The sequence below is a fragment of the Lissotriton helveticus genome, chromosome 10 (genome assembly GCF_964261635.1).
Source record: "Lissotriton helveticus chromosome 10, aLisHel1.1, whole genome shotgun sequence".
NCBI lineage: Eukaryota > Metazoa > Chordata > Amphibia > Caudata > Salamandridae > Lissotriton > Lissotriton helveticus.
Genome location: NC_136071.1, coordinates 540,697,562 through 540,722,994, shown reverse-complemented (window position 1 = coordinate 540,722,994; position 25,433 = coordinate 540,697,562).

The following is a 25,433-nucleotide window of genomic DNA, read 5'->3' as shown; positions in this document are numbered from 1 at the left end:
GGTGTAGGGACCGCTCCGGACACCAGCACACCTCTCACAGGACTGTGACCACCGAAAAGAGATTAATAAATGTGTAGGCTGAATTGATGTTGTGCATAAACGATATCGAGGTGAGCAGGACATAAATAACTGCAAATAGGACGTGTCAAACCGAACATATTCCTAGTAATACATGTGGTCATGATTGTGGTTGTATTATGTAAATGAGAAATGTAACCGGAAGCCAATTGCTGTGTAGATAAATGAACAGATGTTGTTGTGCACTGTACTGTTGTCCTGTGAAGCAAAAATAAAATAAAAAAAAATTAAAAACTAGAATAATTTCAGAGCTGCAAAGGCAGTATATGTTGAATTTAGAAGTGCTTAGGTAAAGTGATCTGATACATAGATAGTGCTGGGTGGGGGATTGTGAAAAACCATGGCATAGGTATTAATTGGGTATTTAGAAGAGTGAATTAATAGTATGTAGCTTGTTGCAGATCTGCATGCATAGTATATAAAGAAATGCACTTGCACCAGGGTTAGTAGCTATGCCAATCCTTAAGTATATGACTAATAACTAGAATAATGTCAGTACTGCAAAGAGAATGCAAGCTAAATTTATAAATGCTTAGGTATTGGCAAAGTGATAGGATACATACATAGTGCTGGATGGGTGAATGGACAAATGCATGGGACAGACAGAAGGTTTCCTAGACTGCATAGGTACTAACTGAGTATTTAAAAGTGTATCAATACTATGTAGCTGGTTTGTAGTTTACATACTGCACAGAATATTGTAGCTGTACTAGTTTTTCTAATTAGGCCACTCCTTAGGTATTTGACTAGTTAATAGAATAATGTCACTGTTGTAAAGAGAATACATGCTGAATTTAGAAGTGCTTAGATTTAGGTAGACTAATAGAATACGTAGATAGTGCTGGATGGGTAATTGGAGAAATGCATGGGAAAGACAGGAGGATTCTTACACTGCGTACGTACTAACTGAGTATTTAGAAGAGTGTATCAATAATATGTAGCTGCTTAAAAATCTCCATGCATAGTGTACAAAATATTATAGCTGTACTAGTTTTACAGGTAGGCCATTCCTTACCAATATAACTAGTAACAAGAATAATTTCAGTGCTGCATATAAAGTACATGTTGAATCTATAAGTGTAGATATGTATTGCAGAGTTATACTGTACGTAGATAGTGCTGAATGGATAATTGGAGAAATACATGGGACCGATAGAAGGATTTCTACATTGCATAAGTATTAATTGAGTATTAAGAAGAGTGTATCAATAGTATGTAACAGTTTAGACTAAACATGTAAACTGTACTAAATATTGTACTTGCACTTATGTTAGTGACTAGGCCATTTCTTAAGTATATGACTTGAAACTGGAGTAATTCTATTGCTGCAAAGAGAGTGTATGCTAAAATGATAAATGCTTAGGTTTTGGTGAAGTGATAGAATATGTAGATAGTGCTGGATGGGTGATTGGAGAAGTGCATGACATAGACAAGAGGATTTCTAGATTGCTTAGGTACTACTTTACGTAGTAGTTGGTTACAGCTTATATATATAGTGCACAGCTCAATGTAGAAGTGCACAGATAGTACATATCAAAAAATGCTTATGAATTTTTTTGTTGTTTTTTACAATTTACATTTCTGAAAATGTTGTACTTTACAATTAGGATCTGTGAAAGAGAAGAAACAAGACAGTTATAATAACAATTCAAAAATTCAAAATAGTCTTTATTTCGATGTCTCAATCATAAAAGACAGATAATACAATATTTAAAAAAAATGGCAGCTCATAACATATTTCTGTTTTTGATAAGGCCAACAAACAATCCACAATCATAAAAACAATTAATAAATATTTAGCCATTAATAAAACGTGGTTAACCAAATCGACAGTAAAATGGGTTATTAAAAATCAATAGATCTTTCATCTATATTCAAAGCACATATACTAAAACCAAAATAAAAACCACTCTATTGACAACAAAAATCTTTGTCTAACAGAAATATATCTAGTGGTCATTCCCTATAAACCCATGACCAGGTACTGGTCCCACTTACAATAAAATAATTAATCTATCCACATTGTATTAGCTTGAATTGCCCACACCCATCTTAAATATTTCGCCATTGCAACCACAATGAAATCTGTTGTGTCTGACCTTAGGAGCCTAAGGGCCTCCTTAGCTGATCGTATACACAAGTTCTTACAAACAGGTTTTAGCCATTTTATCCTAGGGAGATTGTAACCTGGACAGACAAATAGAATATGGGCTGTGGTCTCAATGTGGCCAGAACAAAAATACATTTTTCTTCAACTAGTGAGGACCATCTAATAGTAAATGCTCTTAAATTGGTGGTGCAGTTTCCGATCAAGGGGCCTGGAAATGAGATCCTAGTAACCTTCCAATTTGGTCTCATTTTTTACTTCTAGGTATTCCCTTGTCAGTATCGGCCTTGTAATTGATGAAAACTTCTTAAGTCTAACCATTTCCCAATAACTTATCTTAAAAATCTTTTTGGGGGGAAATGATGATGAAACTGGATCTTCCCATAAGGTGCTCCTCACCATATCATACAATGTGGTTTTGATTTTGTTCAACCATGAAATGTCATGCAAACGTCCCGACCTCCTTACATCCAATAAGGCATTGGTATACAGAGAAAGCTTGGGAGTGGTCCAGAGTCTTCTCCAGAATGCCAATAGCCTAAATTGTGCCACATCCTCAATACTATGTCAGTTCAGATCTAAGTAGAGTGGCATAAGGGGAGAGGATTGCGGAAGGCCGACTAGTGACCTGTCAAACTTATTTTGCGATATTACCAATGACGTTAGATTCTCGAAGCCCCAGAGTTCAGCACCATATAGTATAGCTGGGTTAATTTTTTAATTATAAATTTGCAGAACAGGGGCAATTGGCTTAGTGTAAGAGAGCCTATGCCCTTTAATCAATGCACCCGCTAAATGCACACATTTTAAAGGCAACTTGTCAACCTGGGGTTTCCAACTCAACTTCCTGCTTAGGGTTATGCCCAGGTATGTAAATATATCTGTCTGGTTCAAGAGAACATTGCTCATGTATACTCTCCCGGTAATAGCTTTGGATTTATGAAGCACCATGAACTTTGCTTTCTCCACATTAACCCTCAGCTCATGGTCGTGGCAGAACACCTCAAACTGTGACAGGGCGGCCTGCAAGCCCTGACTGGTCTCAGGGTGTCATCTGAGAACATGAGCAGAGATATCTTCATACCTGCCAATGATGGAGCATCAGTAGGGTGATCAGCGTAGTATTGAACCACCCTATTTATAAATGATGAAAACAGGGTGGGAGCTTGTACGCACCCCTGGCGTACCCCCTTGTAAACCGGAAACCTCTTGGTTATATCCCCATGCTTACCCCAGCAAACTTGGGCATATGTTGAGTTGTGTAGTTTCACCAAAATTGCAACCAATTCCGGGGGCATCCCCATTTTCACCAATGCGCTCCATAGTTTTGCACAGGGAACTAAGTCAAATGTGGACTTTAGATCCACAAAAGCCGCGTAGATTGTGCCCCCTCCAATAATGACCACCTGCCAATAAATTAACACAAACCGAAAAACTTGATCAAGGGTATTTGTATGTGGCCTAAACCCCACCTGTAATGGTGTCAGAATATCTGTTTCGACAATCCAAGCCTGAATTCTACAGATAACTAGTCTTGCTACAATCTTCTGAATAGAATCTATCAGGCTGATTGGGCGATAATTTCTTGGTTGCAACCGATCACCCTTCTTATATATTGATAGGATTTTGGCCAGGTATCAGGAATCAAAGCACCACTAGCTACGGCATTCGCCAATAGCTTAATATAGGGTACCCAAAACTCTTTTTTCCTTACAAACAGGTCAACAGGTATACAGTTAAGGCCGGGGGTCCTACCTCTCGGAATTAACTTTAACGCAGACTCAACTTCCGTGTTAGTAAAACGCAGGGGTTCCCTGAAAGATTGCCATAGGGGGATCTCCTCATTGCAGTTAGTGGACTGAAACTGCGCCACATAATATGCGGTCCACTGTTCAGGAGCTTCATGGTTAGCTGGTGTCTGCTTCATCTCACCACTACCCCATTTAACTAGCTGCCAAAATTGTGTCATATTCCTTCCTTTGCGGGCCGTCAACAAATCTTGCCATCGATCCTCGTCCCATTCCTTTTTTGCTAACAACTGCACTTTCTTATACCTAGCTCTAGCCTTTCTGATGCTACCCATATCTTTAGATCTAATAGTCCTTGATAGGCTTTTATAAGCCTGTCTGCAGAAACTGTTATACCAAGAGCCTCCTTTCACAAGGTGCTGCTTCTTAAAAACGCTGCTTTTAATAAAAATTGATTTTAGATTATCAAACATATCTTCATGGACCTGCAAAATAATACAATTATTATCCACCTGTGTGTCACAGTTGAGAAGTTTTGCTGTAGAACCAATAACCAAGTCCCTCATCTGTGCCAATTCGTCCTCATTATTTTCGATCCTTCCCCATTTGACTCTCCTCATGTCATTAGTTAATGTTATCTCTTCCATGCTCTACTCAACCTTCCTGGTATTCAGTTTACAAAATCTCACAACCTGTAGTTTCATGACCAATGGTTGGTGGTCACTTTCCGTCTGTTTCTGGACCCCCATGTCCAGGACGGTTGACCAATATTCTACCTTAATAAATATAAAATCTATACAACTACTTCTTAATCAATTGTCAAAGGTATTTGTCCTCCCATTACTGCCCTCATTCCCCTTTTCAGACAGAAGCCCTACAGTTGTAATGCGGCCTCTGTAAAAAATGTATGGGGCCCAGTTCTAACTTTGGAATATTCCCTTGTGCATCTTCCTCTTTAGTCAGGTTCCCATCCTCACAGTCCAGGGGCTCAAAACAGCAATTAAAATCTCCTGCTATGATCGTGTTGCAGGAACCCCCTACATTTTGCAAATAGCCATCAAGGGTAGTAACCACACTAGAACCCTTACCTCCCGTCAGCCCTCTCGCATACACATTGATAATCAAAGTGTCTGGACAATGAGATGAACAGACTCGTACGGCCATATTATCCGGGTTATCAATAGGTACTTCTTCCACCCTTATCCCATCCTGCTGTCTAACCCAACATGTCAGCCCTCCAATCGGTCTGCCTCTCTTTGTCCCCCAATAGCAGTTTTTGAAAAGTTTAAAAAAACAGGGTAGTAAAACTTTATCCACAGACCAAGTCTCCTGGAATATCCAGACATCAAAGCCATCAATGTATGTTGACCAATCACTGGACACAATTGTAGACGTTAGCCAAGCGATATTCCACGAGGCTATGATCAGATGGGTTTTTGGATTCTAAATACTCATACTATTATGAATAGTGGATACCTCTTGATCTATTACTTGACCCTGTTCTAGTAAACCATAACTAGGGATACTATTTATTCTACGGGGACATGTTACTACTCTTTTAGTAGTTATATTTACCATATCACTATGGCCTTTTTCCGACAAGGATAAACCTGCCATCTCTTCACTGGTAAGACTACACAACTTATTATCCTTAGGAACTTCCTTGGGTTCAGACACTACAACGGGTTCTACAGGTTGTTCCCAGTCAATCAACTTCCTCCAGGGATGTAAAAACTATCAAAGCAATTACTTGTGGGCACTGTAAAATCTTGATTGATATGTGGGCTAGCCGATCCCCGCCACTCACTAAACCTATGTGTGCGCTGTGGTTTGTAAAAAAACCCTAATGGAAGGATTTTTATATCAACCATTTTGGTAAAGCAATTCCCGGCCATTTCCAGTATATGCTGAACCAAAGTTGGTGATCTAAAGCTAAGAACTACGCAGTCACCTGGAAAAGACTTACCTGACTTCCCAACCCATGATATTCTACGTACATGTGGATAAAATACGAGGAGACCAGAGAAGGAGACGCAAGTTCAAAAGGTTTTATTGAGCCAAATCACATGTCAGAAACAAAAGTCCTTTGCTCTTTAACTTCAGGGCGCAGCAGGATTTTGTTATGTACTTCTTCCTTCTTTTTCTTTCACGTCAGGTGAAGGATGTTGCTCATGGACCCCAAAAAAATAGAAGAAAAGAAAAATATCTTTTAGATTGGGTCCTCTTTCATCAACAGTGATTCTTTTGAGGAGAGGGGGTGAGGAATAGGCACCCGGACCGTCACCACGTGTTGACACAAACACAAGTAACCCGGGGATTACCAGAACCCTCCATCTACCCCATGGCGGTCGTTCAGGGCAGTACCGGTGGCCTTTCTAGCAAACCACCCTCGCACCCTTGCACTTACCTCAGGAAGCCACACACCTCCTGGTACGTGGCTGGCGTATTCGCGGTACCAGAATGGGTCCGGCTCCCTTTTGCGTGGTGACTCCTGGTTCCCTGAGTCAATCTCCGGTTCTCTTTTGTGGCGATATCTCCACTTCCTTGGAGGTCTCCCGGGATCCAGCATCTCAGCCTCTGTTGGTCCGCGATGTGAGTGGACTGGAGCTGCAAAGTTGACGTCGGGCTCTTCTTCGGCGTCTTCTTCCTCGACTCGTCTCTCTGGCACAGCAGCACATCCTCCAACTCCCCTGTTGGGCTCAAATACTGCCGCTTCCTGATAGACCTCCCTGGTGAAAACATGTGACGATGTCACATGGGAGGGGACGTAATCGGGGAAATGGCCGAAAATAAAGGGGCCCTCAGTTTCCAGATACTGTGGTCCTCTCGGGGACTGTAAACATAAAACAGGAGAGAGGTAAGGGGTAACTGTCTGTTGTCCTCTCCGTGTAGCTGATCTTGCAAGGACACTTCATGACAGTATCACTTTGAACTCAGCAAATAGATGACCTTTAATCCCCGTCCTGTTGCCTAGCAAGTGTAAGGCCTTGTTCTTTAGCGCTGACCTATGTTCCCAGGCAACATTTGGGAGCCTTGGCACGTTTGCAAGGACCACTGTACATGGAGTTGCTTCCGGAGGGAGATGCAAAGACATATGTGGGTTTGAATCACTGGACTCAGGTATCCCTTGAGTCCCACTCCTGGGAACCCTCCCCCTTTTCCTTGTCTCCTGTATCGTGGGTGTACCATCATCAGATGGATTGATAGCACATAAGGACTCAGAAAGTATAACTATTGCGGTGGAGGATTGCATATTACAGACTTTTACCGGAATTCCCTTTTGCACTGTATCAAATACCTGCACCTGATGAGAGAATATCCCACCATCCATTTGTGGATTAGAAGTGTTCGAGTTAGTTGGTGTAGTGCCAAAGATACACTGTTCGATCTTCTTTAGTCTATCCTTTACCGAGGTCAACATTTTGAGCACCGGATCAATCATAGCTGTAATTTTCACTTCTAACAACAAACATAGCTCATCCATGTTAAATGGGGAGGATGGGGGATCAAATGGGCTGTACTACTGGTATAATCAGGAATACTATCAGTTGGCTTTGCCACAAACTGATGTGCGCTTTTTTTACCAGTGGTGGCCATCTTTCGCTTTGCTGGCTTGGGGGGTACTGTATTTAGTTTTGCCGGAGCACGTCCTTTCCTTTTTTTGTGGGCGGTTCACCACCCAAACCACACATACCCCCATTCAGTTTCTTACCGCTAGTGGTAATCATAGATGCATTTAATGAGCATTCCTGAACTTGTGGGGTAGGTTTGGTTAATGGCACTGGACCATGATTTGTTACATTGGACAGGCTGCTATGCAATTCTGAATCAGTTAAACAGTCTATTGGTTGTTGCAATGACTGCGCGGGAGGCTATAAATACTTTTTGGAAGTGGAGGTTCAAGCGATAGTCTACGCTTCGTCAATTGGATCTCGTGCATCAGTGCAGATTCAGCGCTGCTAAGAAAAGCATCAAGGGTACCTACTACCCAACACCCCATCTTCCATGTACTCATTTTGGCAGGGCTCCAACCCAAAACCATAAGAATACACAGATACAATAGAACAGCAAATCAGCAGATCTCAAAACACAATCAAAATTGTATAACTCCAGCTTACATTTCAAGCGTCAATAGTGTGGCCCAGCCCGGCCTCTTCTGGGCTATGACGGGCGCGGATGGGCATGCCCTTGGCCCGGGCTTTGCCCGGGCACGCCTCTGCACGTCCCGCGCTGCGGGAGCCCGTGGCCCCCTTTTGAAGCACCTTCTGGTGCTTCCTCCTTATGTGGGTGGCCGAGCGCCAAAAGCAAATTCTGGATGCTGTGGTTCCCCTTGGTGCGAGGATGGCAGCAGGGACACCAAGAAAACAGGAGCAGGAGCGGTGAGTCAGAGTGTTGCGGTCTCCTCGGACCGATCATAGGCAGGCAGTAAATATAATTAAGTAGTCAGCAATACCGGGACCCGATGAGCGGGAGCCCACGGCCGCCATTTGAAGAGCCTCCTGGCGTTTCCTGCTTACGTGGGTGGCCGTGCGCCAAAAGGGAATTCTGTGGTTCCCCTTGGTGCGAAGATGGCAGCAGGGACACCAAGAAAACAGGAGCAGTGAGTCAGAGCATTGCTGTCTCCTCGGTCCGTTCACAGGCAGGCAGGCAGTAGATATAATTAAGTAGTCAGCAATAACGGGACAGTTATATTATATAATATAATATTTTTTACAACACAACATAATTTTAACATTATATGAAATATTTCCACATCCAAATTACGCCGTAAAATTACCAGTTTACACATACATCCAAATTCTTTTCAAAACCAGCAGTTTTAGATATAGATTTTTCTAAAGAACCAATTTTGTTTTCAATTTCTCCATCAAAATATTAGTGATTCCTTCATGCTCTATTTTAACAAGGGCTTCCATTTTGATTATTTGTTCATTTTCTAGATTCAAAAGTTATTCTTGACTATAGAACACTAGTGCACTGTTTCCATTAAGAAGATTATAGATGTATTTTCTGCAGTTTTTTAATATATTATTTTAAGGAAATATATTTTCATTTGGAAATAAGTTTGTAAGTAGTCGAGTTAGCAAAGCTTGTTTGCCATGTTCTGTCAATACTCCAATTCTTATATCTTGAAGAATAGTTCCATAATCAGCATAATTTGCCTGTCGCATATTTTTAATGAGTTCTTTGTATTCAAAATATGTCCAAATGTTAACGTTTCCAACACTTCCCAAAGACTTTTTGGTGTCTTCATGTACACGTGTTTTAAATACTGGTTGTCTTTTTACTGGAGTAAGTGGCAATAGATCTCCAAAAACTATGACATGTTTTCCTCCAAATAAGACATCATATTGTTTTAAGAATTTGCTGCATTCTTAAATGCACAAATCCAAGCATTAAGTTTGAGACCATGCTTACCTCATCAATGATTAGAAGTTTAATTTTCTTTAGCACTCTTAAAACTTCATAGCAAGATTCTCCGGATAGTTTGTTATATTCCAATGTATTTTCATGCTTTGCAGGTAGCATAAGTAAACAATTGTTGGAGAGTAGGGTCTGCTTCCTATGGTCACCCCCACTTTTTGCTGTGATTTTCTGGTTTTTCGACTTTAGTGTGGCTGTGGTACTGCTAATCAGGCCCGCAGCCCGGCTGTTGTCTCTCTAAATTGATACCATGTACTTTAGGTACATACCAGATTGGTTACTGGGTCATCACCCTTGTCAGCCCCTGTATAGAGTACCACAGGTACCCAGGGCATAGGTGCACCCAAGGCCTACCAGGGGCTGAGAAAAAGAATATATCCAGACAATGATCTGGAATAACCCAGTGCACTACAAAATGCGTCACAGACGCTTTAACATTGGTGAACAATTATACTTGACACATAGTTGGCTCAATATGACAGTGTTAGAATCAGAATCAAAAGAAACATGTAAAGTACACAAAAATAATTCACAAAAATAGCACGTCTTAGTGTCTTGTATCCGAAGAAGTTTAATTCACATTCTTCAATCTCAGTGGAGTGGAACATAAATGGAATGCTTCAAAACTGCATCAACATGTTTAAAAATCCCAACGCAATCATTCAATAGTATAAATAATAACCAAATTCATAATCAATAATGATACATAGTACTCAGCAAAAAGAATAGAGAACCCTGATCGATGTTCATGCAAAAGTGGCCAAGTGCAAACCATGTGTGACTTGCCAGTCTGCATTGTCGAGGCTCCTGCCAGATCCCAAAGACTCTGCAACTCAGGACCTGGATTCCCAGACATCTCACGCACTGCTCAACGACTCCAGCAAAGCTGAGGCCTGTGGAGGACACGAGAGACGTAGAACCGAAACTCCTGGATGTCCTGCATTTTGCTAGCTGCATCGACTTCTGAGGTATCTCAAAGTTGTGCATTGGGATACAAGAATCCCCAGACCCAAGCACCATTTGCACCAAAGTTCATCCCTCCACACTCCACGAGTGGCATGTGGGGCCTGCTCATGCATTTCAGCTCAACGCATCTTCTTGGTTCCTAGTCCATTAGCTAGTGAGCCCACTGAAGACTTAATTTTGAAACTAATCTGTTTTCCTGTTTGTTCCTTGTTTGCTCCAGCTTCCCTGCAAAGGAGAGGTGCCTCAGAACTTACTGGTCTGCACCGCAGCCAATCTTCACTTCCTGCATGGGTTGCATTTGCCAAGGCTTGTTTGGTCCAATCCGGAAACCGACTCTGCAGTCAACTAGATCCTTTAAGGGACAACTGGAAGCCCGCTCCTGTTTGTCGTCGACGCCTCCTGGTCCTCATGGCTGCAGTGACAAACTTCTTATCTTCACCTGAAACCACCCAACATCTCCTGGTTCCTTCCTGGTTCCTTCCTGGTCACTGGCTAGTGACCCAGACTCTGTCCCTTCTGCTTTCAGGTTCTTCACATCTCCGATACAACCTTGGATCCATGCAGCTCTCCATTGAAAAAGTTACAATTTAAGGACACTTCCGGATGGACTACGAGGAAACCCCTTCAGACTGAGACACTTCGAGAGTCAAGACCCACGGGAGCACCGGAGTACTCATTTTACCTCACCCAGGGAAGCCGGGCGCATAGGTGCCTTTTGGTTTTGGGATTCGTCGTCGTTTTCAAATGTAGATTTGGTTCTAAGACCGGTGACTTTGGGGTTTTCGTGAGGTTGTTCGTTTTCTGGGGTTGGTTTTTCAAAGAAACCCCAGGGCCGAGCAAACCCTAAACCATACCAACCGACCATCGCTGGTATTCAACCTATCCAGCACCCCACTGTCCCACAGAGAACAGTCAGTCCTACAGAAGGGACTGTCGTTTGTGCCAACCACCAGACTCGACAAATTCCAATTACATGTTGACTTGGCACAGTTTTTTAGAAAGCTCAAATTGAAGTCTTTCTTTGAAAAACCAACCCCAGAAAACGAACAACCTCACGAAAACCCCAACGTCACCGGTCTTAGAACCAAATCTACATTTGTCCCTCCCCCCTCCACCATCCCTCCCGAGATCACAACGTTCGAACAAGCTGTGTACCATGACATTGAGAATCTGAACCCAACCAACCATTTTAACAACCTGTCCTGGGAAGACAGACAAACAATACAGCGCCTACAAAACAACCCCACACTTGTCATTAAACCTGCAGACAAGGGGGGAGGCATTGTCCTACAGGACAAGAAAGATTATGACACCGAATGTCGCAGACTCTTAAGCGATAATAGGAACTATCGCAGATTGGAACAGGACCCATCCGAAGAACTACGGACAACTATCCATGAACTTGTCAAGAGGGCAGCGGATGCAGAACACATTTCCAAACAGGAAGCCGAATACCTATGTCCTGAACACACGAGGACCCCGTACTTTTACACAGTACCCAAGGTACATAAGGGCAAAATTCCCCCTCCTGGCAGACCCATCGTGTCAGGCATAAACTCCCTTTTGGAACCATTGTCACGATACTGTGACTTTTTCTTAAACCCCTTGGTGCAAAAAACACCCACGTACATAAAAGACACCAAACATCTGTTACAGGTCATAGACAAAATGGACTTCAACCCTGACACGCAACTCCAGGTGGGGTTAGATGTGGAGAGCCTATACACCAGTCTCCCACAGGACGCAACTTTGAAAGTTCTTCACGACGTCCTAATGGCATCCCCCTGGCCCTACCACACCCCTAGGGATTTCATACTGGCGTGTGCCACACTGGCCCTTAAACTAAACTATTTCGAATACGAAGGCAACTTCTACTTACAAACGAATGGAACGTCCATGGGCAGCGTTTTTGCCCCCAGCGTGGCAGGATTGCATGTACACCACTTTGAAAGCACCAACATCGCTGCGGCCACTAACCCGTTCAACCATCACATCCTGAAATGGCACAGATACATTGATGATATCCTGGTTATTTGGCAGGGTTCACAGATTGACCTTGACAGATTCATGATCTGGCTCAACACCAGGGATCAATATCTGAATTTTACAGGTACAGCTAGCAATGAACTACTGCCCTTCCTGGATTTGGACATCAGAGCAAAAGATGGGACCCTGATCACGACAACATACTACAAACCAACCGCAAGGAATGCTTTGCTTCATTTCACAAGCTTCCACCCCCGTCCTCTCAAGGAAAACTTACCGTTTGGCCAGTTCCTAAGAATCCGGAGAAACTGCACCAACGTGAGTGACTACAAATCACAATCAGCCGATCTGGCCACAAAACTAGAAAACCGTGGCTATCCCAAAACCATCGTCCGTAAAACCCAGAAAAGGGCGAGAAATCAGAACCGTGATGCCCTTCTCGAGACACACGTAAAGGAGGATCAGGAACAACCAATCACTTGTGTTACCACCTACAATACGGCGTCAAACGAAGTAGCGAAAATCATTAAAAAACATTGGAGGATAATCAACTCTGGCCAAAGGAAATGGGACACACCAAGATTTGCCTACAAGAGGAACAAGAACCTCAAACACCAACTAGTGAGCACCCGACCCAGACCACCGCCCAAACAACCTATGAACACCATTCTGAATGCGTGGGGACTGCCCAAAGTCATCGGACACTACCCCTGCAACGACTGCAGTGTATGTCACCTGACTACACACACCAAAACCCTGAACCTTGAGCCCAATAAAATCTGGACCCAGCTCAACCACACCAACTGCAACTCATGCAATGTAATATACCTTCTAACCTGCACGTGTGGCCTCCGTTACGTGGGAATGATCACACGGAAAATCAAAACCAGAATCACTGAGCCTCGAAGTACCATAAGATGCAAGAAGAATGTGAGCAAACTAACTAACCACTTCATCACCCACTGCCACACACCCAATGACTTAAACTGGACAGTGATTGAGCAAATTCCCGAAAGTACCATTGAAAATGACAAGAAACTCCTGGGCAAAGAACAGCGATGGATATATCGCCTTTCAACAGCTACCAATGGCCTTAACGATGCCATCCCCTGGAACTCCCTGGCATATACGTGACCTTTGGACCATGTTGCCAACTTCCTGACCCCACTAGAAACTCCTTGTATGGTTCCCCTGAACATAGAGTCTCATACCTCAAAATACTGTTGTTACAAATCCCACCTTAATCTATGGCCCTGACTCTGTGCCACCAATGTCTGAACATATCATGATATGTACCAAGGCGGCACTCATTAGATACTTAGACACTTGCGAATGCCATGCGCGAATGCGGCACTTATTAGATAATTGTGATCGCGCATGCGCGAATATATAGCGCACGCACGCTCAATGAGGCGCGCATGCGCGGAGATAACACTTTTCCGCGCATGCGCGATGCTAGCGCATTGTACCACTCATGCGCGAAGCTCCACCACTGCTCCTCGCACACCTGAGCGCTCGCGAGCGCGATGACTCGGCAGATCGAGTCTCTCTACCCTTTCCCCTACTATGCAGGTGATAACAATCATACAATCAACTACAGTATAAAACCTCCACCACTATGGCCATTACTCACCGGTTCTGCGAAGGAGGCACTACAGGTCCACAGCAGGCTCTGGCCAACAATTCTGTGAGTATCATGATCGACCATCCTCATCACTGGTAAGCGTTTTCTCTCCCACAGGTTTCCTCTTAATCTAAGTGGCAAAACCCTTGTTTTTTACCCCACAGGGTCAATCCTTGCCACTTCTCAACCTTGAAGTAGCACATTTCTAAAACTAGCGTAAGAAAGAATTCTTGTGTTTTCCTTTTCTAGCACTATGCACTATTTATGTACATACCGTGTTTTAGCCACTTCACCTTCGAAATCCAGTGCGAACCCCACAATAATGGTATCACCAATACCATTACACTATAGCCGCTTATAGCCAGCACCAACCACGCTATAAAGTCGGCAACCAGATGTATACATTGCTATACAGTCAAGTGACTCTTTTTTCTCCTTGTGTGTTTTGTCCTTGTTTTTATATGTTATATGTACAGGTGTTTTGAGATGGGAATCCCCCACTCACACATAGAAAAACACTTTAGGGCGTGTATACACATAGTCTGAAATATACACCCACTAGTTTTAATCACACACACGTATTTTATCCGTCCTGAAGAAAGCCAGCTTAGTCATAAGGCACTGGCTGAAACATGTTGACATATCCCAGGATGTGGGAGGTCGTAACCCGCCTCTAACATCCAACAGCCTTATTTTTAACCGCTGACGGTGACCCAGCTATTAAAGTATAATTTGCCTCCGGGTACTGGGATCCCCGCCAAGCCGTTTTAAACTCACTTCCCATAACACTCTTCACCGCACACTCAGCGACATACCTGCTCCGCTGCAATCAGGCGTCGAAGCACACCCGGGACACGCTAGGTGTCACTGGGTGGGCCCGATGATGAAGCATGCCACCAACTAGGTTGGTGGGTGAGGGCTTCATGAGCACACCTGCCAGGTGCCACTAACCCGTGACAAAGCATACTTGAGTCCTTGAACTAAAAATTCAATTAATTTAATTTTTGTTATCTTTACCTATTTCGAGCTAGTCTCTTTTTGATTAACTACATATAAACCGGGGGATATGGACTAGCTTTCTGGTCCTCTCTCTCTCTCTTGATACACGAAGAAAGTGTCTTGAATTTAAACATCATTGAGGGCATGGATGGCATTGGATTGTGGTGATTTGTGTATGTTTTTCGACTTTTTGGGGTGGTGTTGGGGTCTGGCCATGTGTGTGGGGGCCATTTTGAGGCCTGGCCCAGGCAGGGCCTGGCCATGTGGTGGGGGTCAAGGGGCCATTTTGAAGCCAGGCAGTGTGCTCAGGCCTGCACCCAGGTTGCCTTGCTTTCATCCATTAGGCCCAGGGGTACTCAGTGGTGCATGGACCAAGTCTATCTGTGGGGTGTTTTGAATTTAAACATCATTGAGGGCACGGAAGGCATTGGATTGTGGTGATTTGTGTGTGTTTTTCGACTTTCTGGGGTGGTGTTGGGGCCTGGCCATGTGTTTGGGGGCCATTATGAGCCTGGTCCAGGCAGGGCCTGGCCATGTGGTGGGGGCCAAGGGGCCATTTTGAAGCCAGGCAGTGTGCTCAGGCCTGCACCGAGGTTGCCTTGCTTTCATCCATTAGGCCCAGGGGTACTCAGTGGTGCATGGACCAAGTCTTTCTGTGGGGTGTCTTGAATTTAAACAACATTGAGTGCATGGATGGCACTGGATTGTGGTGATTTGGGTGTGTTTCTTTACTTTTTGGGGTGGTGTTGGGGCCTGGCCATGTGTGTGGGGGCCATTTTGAGGCCTGGTCCAGGCAGGGCCTGGCCATGTGGTGGGGGTCAAGGGGGCATTTTGAAGCCAGGCAGTTTGCTCAGGCCTGCACCCAGGTTGCCTTGCTTTAATCCTTTAGGCCCAGGGGTACTCAGTGGTGCATGGACCAAGTCTTTCTGTGGGGTGTCTTGAATTTAAACATCATCAATGGCATGGATGGCATTGGATTGTGGTGATTTGTGTGTGTTTTTGAACTTTTTGGGGGTGGGTTTGGGGCCTGTCCATGTGTGTGGGGGCCATTTTGAGGCCTGATGCGGCTGGGCATGGCAATGTAGCTGGGGGTCAAGGGCCCATTTTGAAGGCAGGCAGTGTGCTCAGGCCTGAACCCAGTTTGCCTTGCTTTATTCCATTAGGCCCAGGGGTACTCAGTGGTGCATGGACCAAGTCTTTCTGTGGGGTGTCTTGAATTTAAACATCATTGAGGGCATGATGGCATTGGATTGTGGTGATTTGTGTGTGTTTTTTGACTTTCTGGGGTGGTGTTGGGGCCTGGCCATGTGTGTGGGGGCCATTTTGAGGCCTGGTCCAGGCAGGGCATGGCCATGAAGCTGAGGGTCAAGGGCCCATTTTGAAGCCAGGCAGTGTGCTGAGGCCTGAACCGAGATTGCCTTGCTTTCTTCCATTAGGCCCAGGGGTACTCAGTGGTGCATGGAACAAGTCTTTCTGTGGGGTGTCTTGAATTTAAACATCATTGAGGGCATGGATGGCATTGGAATGTGGTGATTTGTGTGTGTTTTTCGACTTTTTGGGGTATTGTTGGGGCATGGCCTTGTGTGTGGGGGCCATTTTGCGGCCTGGTCCAGGCAGGGCCTGGCCATGTGGTGGGGATCAAGGGGCCATTTTGAAGCCAGGCAGTGTGCTCCGTCCTGCACCCAGGTTGCCTTGCTTTCATCCATTAGGCCCAGGGGTACTCAGTGGTGCATGGACAAAGTCTTTCTGTGGGGTGTCTTGAATTTAAACATCATTGAGGGCATGGATGGCATTGGATTGTGGTGATTTGTGTGTGTTTTTCGACATATTGGGGGCGGTGTTGGGGCATGGCCATGTGTGTGGGGGCCATTTTGATGCCTGGTCCAGGCAGTGCCTGGCCATGTGGTGGGGGTCAAGGGGCCATTTTGAAGCCAGGCAGTGTGCTCAGGCCTGCACCCAGGTTGCCTTGCTTTCATCCATTAGGCCCAGGGGTACTCAGTGGTGCATGGACCAAGTTTTTCTTTGGGGGTCTTGAATTTAAACTTCATTGAGGGCATGGATGGCATTGGATTGTGGTGATTTGTGTGCGTGTTTTGACTTTTTGGGGTGGTGTTGGGGCCTGGCAATGTGTGTGGGGGCCATTTTGAGGCCTGGTCCAGGCAGTGCCTGGCCATGTGGTGGGGGTCAAGGGGCCATTTTGAAGCTAGGCATCAAATTACTGACCATCTGCCTAAGAATCTGCACACATTTCAGCCATTCTTTTAAGGCCCGGGAGCAGATGAGGAGCATTCAACATGAACGTAAACTGCCAGTCAAAGGCCTAATCCAGGAGGTGGCAACACATTGGAACTCAACCTTTTACATGCTTGAGCGTCTGTCTGAGCAGTGGGAGGTAATAAATGAGTATGGCTATAAACTGGGTTCTACTCAGAAAGAGATGAGGCTAGAGTTGGAGGAATGGAAGCTAATTGCAAGCCTGACAGACACGCTTCGTCCTTTTGAGATCTTCACGCGTGAAGTCAGCTGGGAGGACTGTTCTTTTGGCAAAGCTATCCCATTGTTGCGCATGCTGGAGCACCAACTGAAGGACGTGTCTTCAACGTTCAGAGATGATGATGAAAAGCGAGAATCATATGATTTGGCGGAGAAGTTATTAAGGTGCCTTATTCACAATGAAAGGCTTAAAAACATACATACACAACAACATTACATTTGTGCACCTATTCTGGATCCACGGTACAAAAAGGAAATGGCTAGCAAAGCATTCCTTCCTTTTGATGAAGCAGATGTTTCAAAGTACAAACATTGGCTAGCTGTGTCAGCCACTCGGTTTGAAAAAGAGCGGCAGAACCTTCAAGGAGGCAGCACAAGTACAACTGAATCAGCAGGCTATCTGGCGTCAAGTTCCACTTCTGAATCCGTGGCCGAAGGGAGTCACTTTCCCTCACAGCCGTTAACGACGCCAGCAACCGTATCATCATCCTCACCTGCACCAGGCCCCAAAAATATATTGTCGGACGCGGATTGGCTAACTCAGCAAGGGTTTGCTCGGTCCACTGCTGCAAAGGCCACAGATGGTACGCAAAGTGGAGCAACCCTGGAGAATCTTGAGTCGGTGGTGCAGGCCTATCTGGATGACCCAAAAGAGGTCTGTCTTAATGAGAACCCATTGGTGTATTGGTATAGGAAAAGCTCTGTATGGCGACTGATCACCAACCTGGCTCTAAATTATTTGTCTTGCCCACTCGCAAGTGTGTCTACTGAACGTGTTTTCAGTGCTGTCTGAGCCATTGTAACTTCAAAAAGGACCCGCCTCTCGCCCAAAAATGTGGAGAGGTTAACAATAATCAAGATGAATCAGTACTTCATACCACCCGATTACAAAATACGTGAATGCACGCAGGAAGAAGAGGACACCGACTTAGGTGACACAGACGGAAGTTCTTCTCTGTCACCTGACCTACTCCCGTCTGAATTCATAGACTTTGAGGATGAGCTCTACTTCCCTGACACCGAGGCCTGAAAATTACTCCTTTTTTTTTCGTCCTTATTCACTTTTATTCCTGAGTGTCTTTCTTTGTTTTGCAACTTTTACCACAACAAAACTCTAATCACCTAATCACAACAAGTCCATCATCAGCACTGTCTTCATCTTATTTTCCTTATTGATTTGAAGGTGCCGCAGTCTGCATTCCTGATGTTCACCAGTTCACAACTCAATCCTGCTCCTCTATCCTCCTCCTCCAGACTCCACCTATCCATTTCCCTCAAGGCAGATGGATGGATTATGGAGAATAAATAAACTTTGTCTTCGTAGACGAGTCCCCTCAAGTGGGACTGAAATTACTGACTGACTACATGCTTGCTGATTGTTGACAGACTTACTTCTGAAATTGACAGGAGAGGCTGCCCCGTCGGCCCGCACTTTCCGAAGAAGATGCAGACAAAAAGTAGAAGAGGTAATGAATAATGATTGCTGTTTGTTTTTTGTGTTTTTTGTGAACAGAGCAATTTGCCATATTTTGAATATACCTGTATAGCAGGTTTTTGGGCGTTTCTTTGGGGGTGTTCTAGATTTGCGGTGCTGGGTCGGGGGGTCTTGGAGCACTGCTGGGAAGGTCTCATTTTGATTGCAAGTGGTTTGAAGAAAATCCACGGTTGAAAAGGGGGGTTATGGCCTAGCTGCAGAGCGCGTTTGGACAGAATTGAAAGAAGGCCGAAAATATTCTAATTATGACATTTTCCATTTTTGCTTTTTGCCTGTTTAGGGGGGTCTGCTTTTTTGCGGGTGGGTTGGCGGATCTTGGGGCATTGCTGGGAAGGTCTAATATCGGAATCAAGTGGTTTGGACAAAATCCATGGTGAAATTTTTTCAGTTTTTGCTCACTTGCCTGTTTTTGGGGGTCTTTGAGCAATGCTGGCGCAGTCTAATTTTGATTGCATTTGTTTTTCAGGAAATCCATGGTGGAAAAGGGGAGTTATGGCCTAGCTGCAGAGTGTGCTTGGAGTGATTTTGGAATGAGGCGTACATTTTTCTAAGTGTGAGTTTTTCCGGTTTTGCTTTTTGGCTGTTTGGGGGTGTTAAACTTGTTTTTGCCTGGGTTGACGGGTCTGGGGGCATTGCTGGGAAGGTCTAATACCGGATAAAAGTGGTTTGAAAAAAATCCATGGTTGAAAAGAGGGGTTATGGCCTAGCTGCAGAGCGCGTGTGGACAGAATTGAAAGAAGTATGAGATTTTCCATTTTTGCTTTTTGCATGTTTGGGGGGTTCTGCTTTTTTGCGGGTGGGTTGGCGGGTCTTGGGGCATTGCTGGGAAGGTCGAATATCGGAATCAAGTGGTTTGAACAAAATCCATGGTGAATTTTATTTTCCGTTTTTGCTCACTTGCCTGTTTTTGGGGGGCTGTTTGGGGGGGTTCCTGGTGTTGGGGAGTCTTTGAGCAATGCTGGCACAGTCTAATTTTGATTGCATTTATTTTTAAGGAAATCCATGGGGAGTTATGGCCTAGCTGCAGAGCGCGTTTGGAGTGATTATGAAATGAGGCCTAAATTTTTCCAAGTGTGAGTTTTTCCGTTTTTGCTTTTTGGCTGTTTGGGCGTGTTAAACTTGTTTTTGCCTGGGTTGACGGGTCTGGGGGCATTGCTGGGAAGGTCTAATACTGGATAAAAGTGTTTTGGAGAAAATCCATGGTGAAAAAGTTTTTCACTTTTCAGAGTTTTCGCTCACTTTTGTGTTTTCGGGGGCCTGCTTGGGGGGGTTCCTGGTGTTTGGGGGGGTGGGGGGGTTTTGGAGCAACGCTGGGTATGGATAGTTTTGATTGCAAGTGGTTTGAAGAAAATCCATGGTGGCAAAGGGGAGTTAGGGCCTAGATGCAGAGCACGCATGGAGTGATTTTGGAACTAGGCCTAAATATTTTCAAGTCCCCGTTTTTGTATTTTTTTTTGCCTGTTTGGGGGTCTTCTAATTTTTTGCGGGTGGGTTGGCGTGTCTTGAGGCATTGCTGGGAAGGTCTAATATCGGAATCAAGTGGTTTCGACAAAATCCATGGTGATTTTTTTTCGTTTTTGCTCACTTGCCTGTTTTTGGGGGGCTGTTTGGGGGTGTTCCTGGTGTTGGGGGGGTGGAGGGTCTTTGAGCAATGCTGGGCATGCCTAATTTTGGTTGTAAGTGGTTTGAAGAAAATCCATGGTTGGAAAGGGGAGTTAGGGCCTAGCTGCAGAGCGCGCATGGAGTGATTTTGGAACTAGGCCTAAATATTTCTAAGTCCCCGTTTTTTATTTTTGCTTTTTGCCTGTTTGGGGCGGTTCAGCTTTTTTGTGGGTGGGTTGGCGGGTCTTGGGGCATTGCTGGGAAGGTCTAATATCGTAATCCAGTGGTTTGGACTAAATCCATGGAGAAAAAGGGGGGTTAGGGCCTAGGGTTTGGGTTAGGGTTCTAAAATCGCAGTTTACACTTTACACCTAGCTTGAGGGAAAAGATCCACAAATTTCACCCACACTTATTTATCCTTGAAAAGGAGACTCAGAGTACGCACTTTCGAAATGATGCTTGTATGTTGTGTAATACTGTCGACTCTGAAACTGAAAGTGTTATTTTTGCACTACATAGCGTACCTTATATTTTTTTAACTGGTTAACTCACTGTTTTTTCCCATCAAAAATTACAGGACGGCTTTTACTATGTCCCATGGAACAAACACTGAACTCAGACGCAATACGCAATTACTCATCAGGCAGGCAGTGGATAGTGTGTCGAGTCACCAATATTCATCAATGGAGCGTAAGATGGAATGGAGGAGTATATCGCGAATAAGAGGAATGGCAGGATGCATGCAACTTCACCAATTCAAGAGGACAACTACAACATAAAGTTACAGTATTCTCTCTTAACTTCTCCTTATCTTTTAAATGTTATTGTTGTAAAAATTTTTAACTTCTAGGAATGTGACTAGGTGCGTTTCTTTGTTCTCTGCTTTAAAGTCATCTCTCCAGCTATTTCATACATGTCTTTGCTATTTTTATGCAGTAGTGCACTACCTTCATGTCCCGTAAAATATTTATGGATATCTTTGAATCCAAAAATGTGTTTCTCTTCATTTGTTGTTTGTCCATGCAGTGTTCTTTTTTCTTCTCTCCAGAAAACTTTTACAAAAAAAACCCATTCCCATCCAATCTTCAAAAACTCTAACCCTCTACCCCCGGGCTGTGTGGTTTTTCATTGAGGTATGACTATGACAACAAGAAATTCCACACACTTGCAGGGGAGGATAAGGTCTAAGCAGCACCAGAAACATGTTGGGAAATGGAATTTCATGTGTGACATCGTGAATTGAGCATCAAACATCATGCTCCTACACATGACGAATCAAATGGTTAATTCTTATGTTTAAGTATCCTTTGCCTGCAGTAGCCATAGTCCACGAAGCTAGTAAAGTTATATTTAGAATATTTGAGCACTTCTTAGGCTACAATTTATGGCACTGTTCTATAGCGTACTATCTATCGTACTGTTTCTAATGCTACGCTCAGGCCTCTCAATGTTTCATTTACTTTTTTTTTATATGCTGCTACTGCCAGTGTGTACCACTACTACTACCAGCACAACAATGATATTTCATCCGTCGAGGATACATGTCAACAACCAACCTTAATCAACATTTACCATGCAGGCAGCCATGTGGCTACCCCTATTCTGAAACACGAATCACAGGTAAGATAAGCATTTTGGAAAGGTAGAATAATGGGCTAGGACTGGGAGGAGAGCAGAGACTGGCAGTACTACTAGTAAAGTACTAGTAGGGCTACTGATTTCACTAACTCGGTTACTGGCACTTTGGTACATTTCAGGACTAGATGTTTCATTCATGCTGGTAAGTTGGAAGAAACCAAACGTCCAGTAACCACCGCCCACCCCCACACAAAATAATATGAACGCGTATACTATGTTTTGGTTTGAAAAATAACTATTAAGAAATATATCTATGTAGTAATACAATAAAATAAATTAACTCAACTCACCCCCCTCCTTAACCCCAAGCAATGTCCAAAAGTCCAAAAGTCCCGTTTCCCAAACACCCAATTCCCACCCCCCAACAGTCTTTAAAAAAGGGGCAAGGGACAGTCACTTCCTCCAGTGGCGTAGTGTGGACAGCTGTTGCTGCACATCCAGCAGCTCTTTGCGGAGGTCCCGGAGCTGTTGTTTTTCGGCCATCCGCTCCAGGTACTCCACTCTCATATGAAGGGGGCGCAGACGTACCATCCAGGTTCTGGGGGGGGCAGCTGATCGTGTTGCTGCTTTGCGGCATCGGCGGGAGGCTGTCGGGCCACGGCTCCGTTTGGCTGGAGGCTTCTGGCTGGTAGACACGGGGGCACTGGAGGAGGATGCAGTGATTGCTGTCTCCTCCTCCTGCTCCCGAGCCCACAGCCGCCAATACTCTGCACAAATAGCCTCCAGCTTACGAACCCTGGCCCGGACAGCCATCTCCTATCTGGTGAGCTTTGTTGGAGTAGTATCTATATGAAGAAAGAAAGAAAAATACTGTAGCCAATAGTCTTTAACATAAAGTCAAAATAATTTTACTGAAAGTTGACTCTCAGTAACACCAGCAAGTAGCAAACACAGTATAACATTTTGCCACGTATCTTTCCGCCGTCTTTGTAGCCCTGTGACATTACTGGGAGTTTCAGGAATTCCACTAGCAGGACTATGGATGGACTCACTAATACATTACATACATAGTCAGAGAGTACTAAAAAAAGTCTTATGTTTTTTCCTCTTGTTTTGCAAAAGAAATTAGTGGTACGTGAACTTGTGGTAGCCGGCCTGGCAGCTCACTCAGCCATGATGACGCAGGCTCGCAGTACTTTAAGCAGTACATGCAGGTGGGGATAGGAAGCTCTTAATTTTCCATAGGGGTGGCTCTGCCACTGGCCATACTTGGTTACATCAAGGGCTACTGCTCAATGTAATGATATCATTCGCACTGCCCCCACCGGGCCTTTACTACAACAAAAGAAGAATGGAGATTATTCAATTCTGATCATATATCATTATCCTGCCGATCACATGATCTTTGGTTATATGATGGATGCCTTTAGGTGCTTTGTTTTGATAGATTGAGTGAACTACAGCGATAGTCCACCCATGACACAGCTGAAATAAAATTATTACATAGGGACTGAGTGTGGAACCCATAATTGGCGGAGGAAGGGACTTGACTTGATATATTGTTGTCAACTATACAATCCATACACAATAGATGCTGCGCTTGCAAAGTAAAGTACTGTACTGTTAGTCAAGGCAGGGAGTATTTGTGATCAATCACAAATTCTAGTATTTGGATTTCCTCAGCTTTGCTACTCTGGCACGGATATGCTGTTCAAAGTAACAATCTTTCTTTATCCACTCAACGTCTGCTCTACTACATCATACACCTCTGCTATCGATGAGGAAAAAGAAGATAACATCCAGGCTTCCAAAGTACGTCTATCATTCTTCTTAATGTCTCAAATGTCCTACTTTAAAGAAGGTGGTGGCTCCCGCACAGGTTTTCTAATAATTTCATGTGTCTGTTAACTATTACGTTAAAGTAATTTGATTTATGGGAATGTTGTTTAAACTTTAACGTCATCTATCAGCAGTGCTCGCTCCGAATACTACGCTATTAAAAATAAAGAATTTTTTTTTCATTTCTTAATTGAAAATAAAACTTTAAAACTAACAAACACTGTGTAGTTTTTGTTCACGAATGAGTGAGTGAAAGGGTTTGAACTACTGCACTTGGAAGTCATGTTTCAGTGACCCAGATAGGCCGGGACTCGGCGGTAGTCTTCTTCTGTTGTTCTGGGTCGTAAAATCATTGATCAGACACACTACATAGTTGGTCAGGGGATTTGGGGTTCAACTTCTGTTCTGGGTCAGAGTTTTGTTTAACACCGTTTGCTGACTGGGCAAGCTTAGCTTCCTACACAGACCGACTCATAATCGTAAATAGTAGTAGTACAGAGAGTGATGGTAGAGGCAGGATGAGAATGTAGAAAGTAGTCTAGATTAGAAGAAGATCAAAGACTATTTTGTAAAAAATAGAATTAGGAAACAGTTTGTAATGAATAGGAGCTGTAAAAGTTAGGGAAGTATAAGTATTAATATAATAATAGAACAAAGTACTGAGGCCAACAGAAGAGCCTGCAAGGAACTGCTGTGACTGTCCACCTTCTTCCACGGGAGTCTCAATGGTGCTGCTAGTCGCCTTGCCCCTGGGAGGTGCTGATGATCATGAAATAAAGAAACACAACATGGATGATTGTTTTTTTGAAATATTTGATTTCTTTGACCACAATCTAAAATTATCTCGGGGAAACAAATTAGCAACAATTGCACTACATGTATTAACCTATCTGATCTGGTCAACTAGGAGGATACTACTAGTACAGAATTGCTGGATTCGCAGGCCGTCTACTTGGAAAGTTATGTAAATCACCAACTAAACCAACAAGAAAAAGGTTCTACTACGACTGCCAGCACTCAGCAGCACGCGACGTGACAGACACAGTCCGTCATCATGATTGCAGAGCACTAAAAAATGTCCTACTACTACTACTAATAACAAGTCATAAAATACTCAACCTATCAATCCATCACTATCTCTTCTTCTTAGTGGCAGCAGGAGTACAAAGGAAGGACTAGACTTGAGTCTCTAGTCTCTCTAGCATTACGCAGTTCTGCTCAAATGAGCACAAAGTTGCAAACAAGTAAGCATTGGAGCAACGCCACTGAGCAGGTGAGCACCTGCAATCACAGAAGCTATTTAAACATTAATTTACCTGCAATGTAATCAAATCTGCAGCATTCTTGCTCTTCGGGAAAAACATATATTAGCAATATAATACAGAGCAGAATAAAACAAAGTAGTTATTCAATAGCTGCTCACCAAGGCCAGGGATCTCCACACCTAGCAGGTGGAGCAGGTCCTGCTCCAGGTTGAGGACGTCGGCACACCGG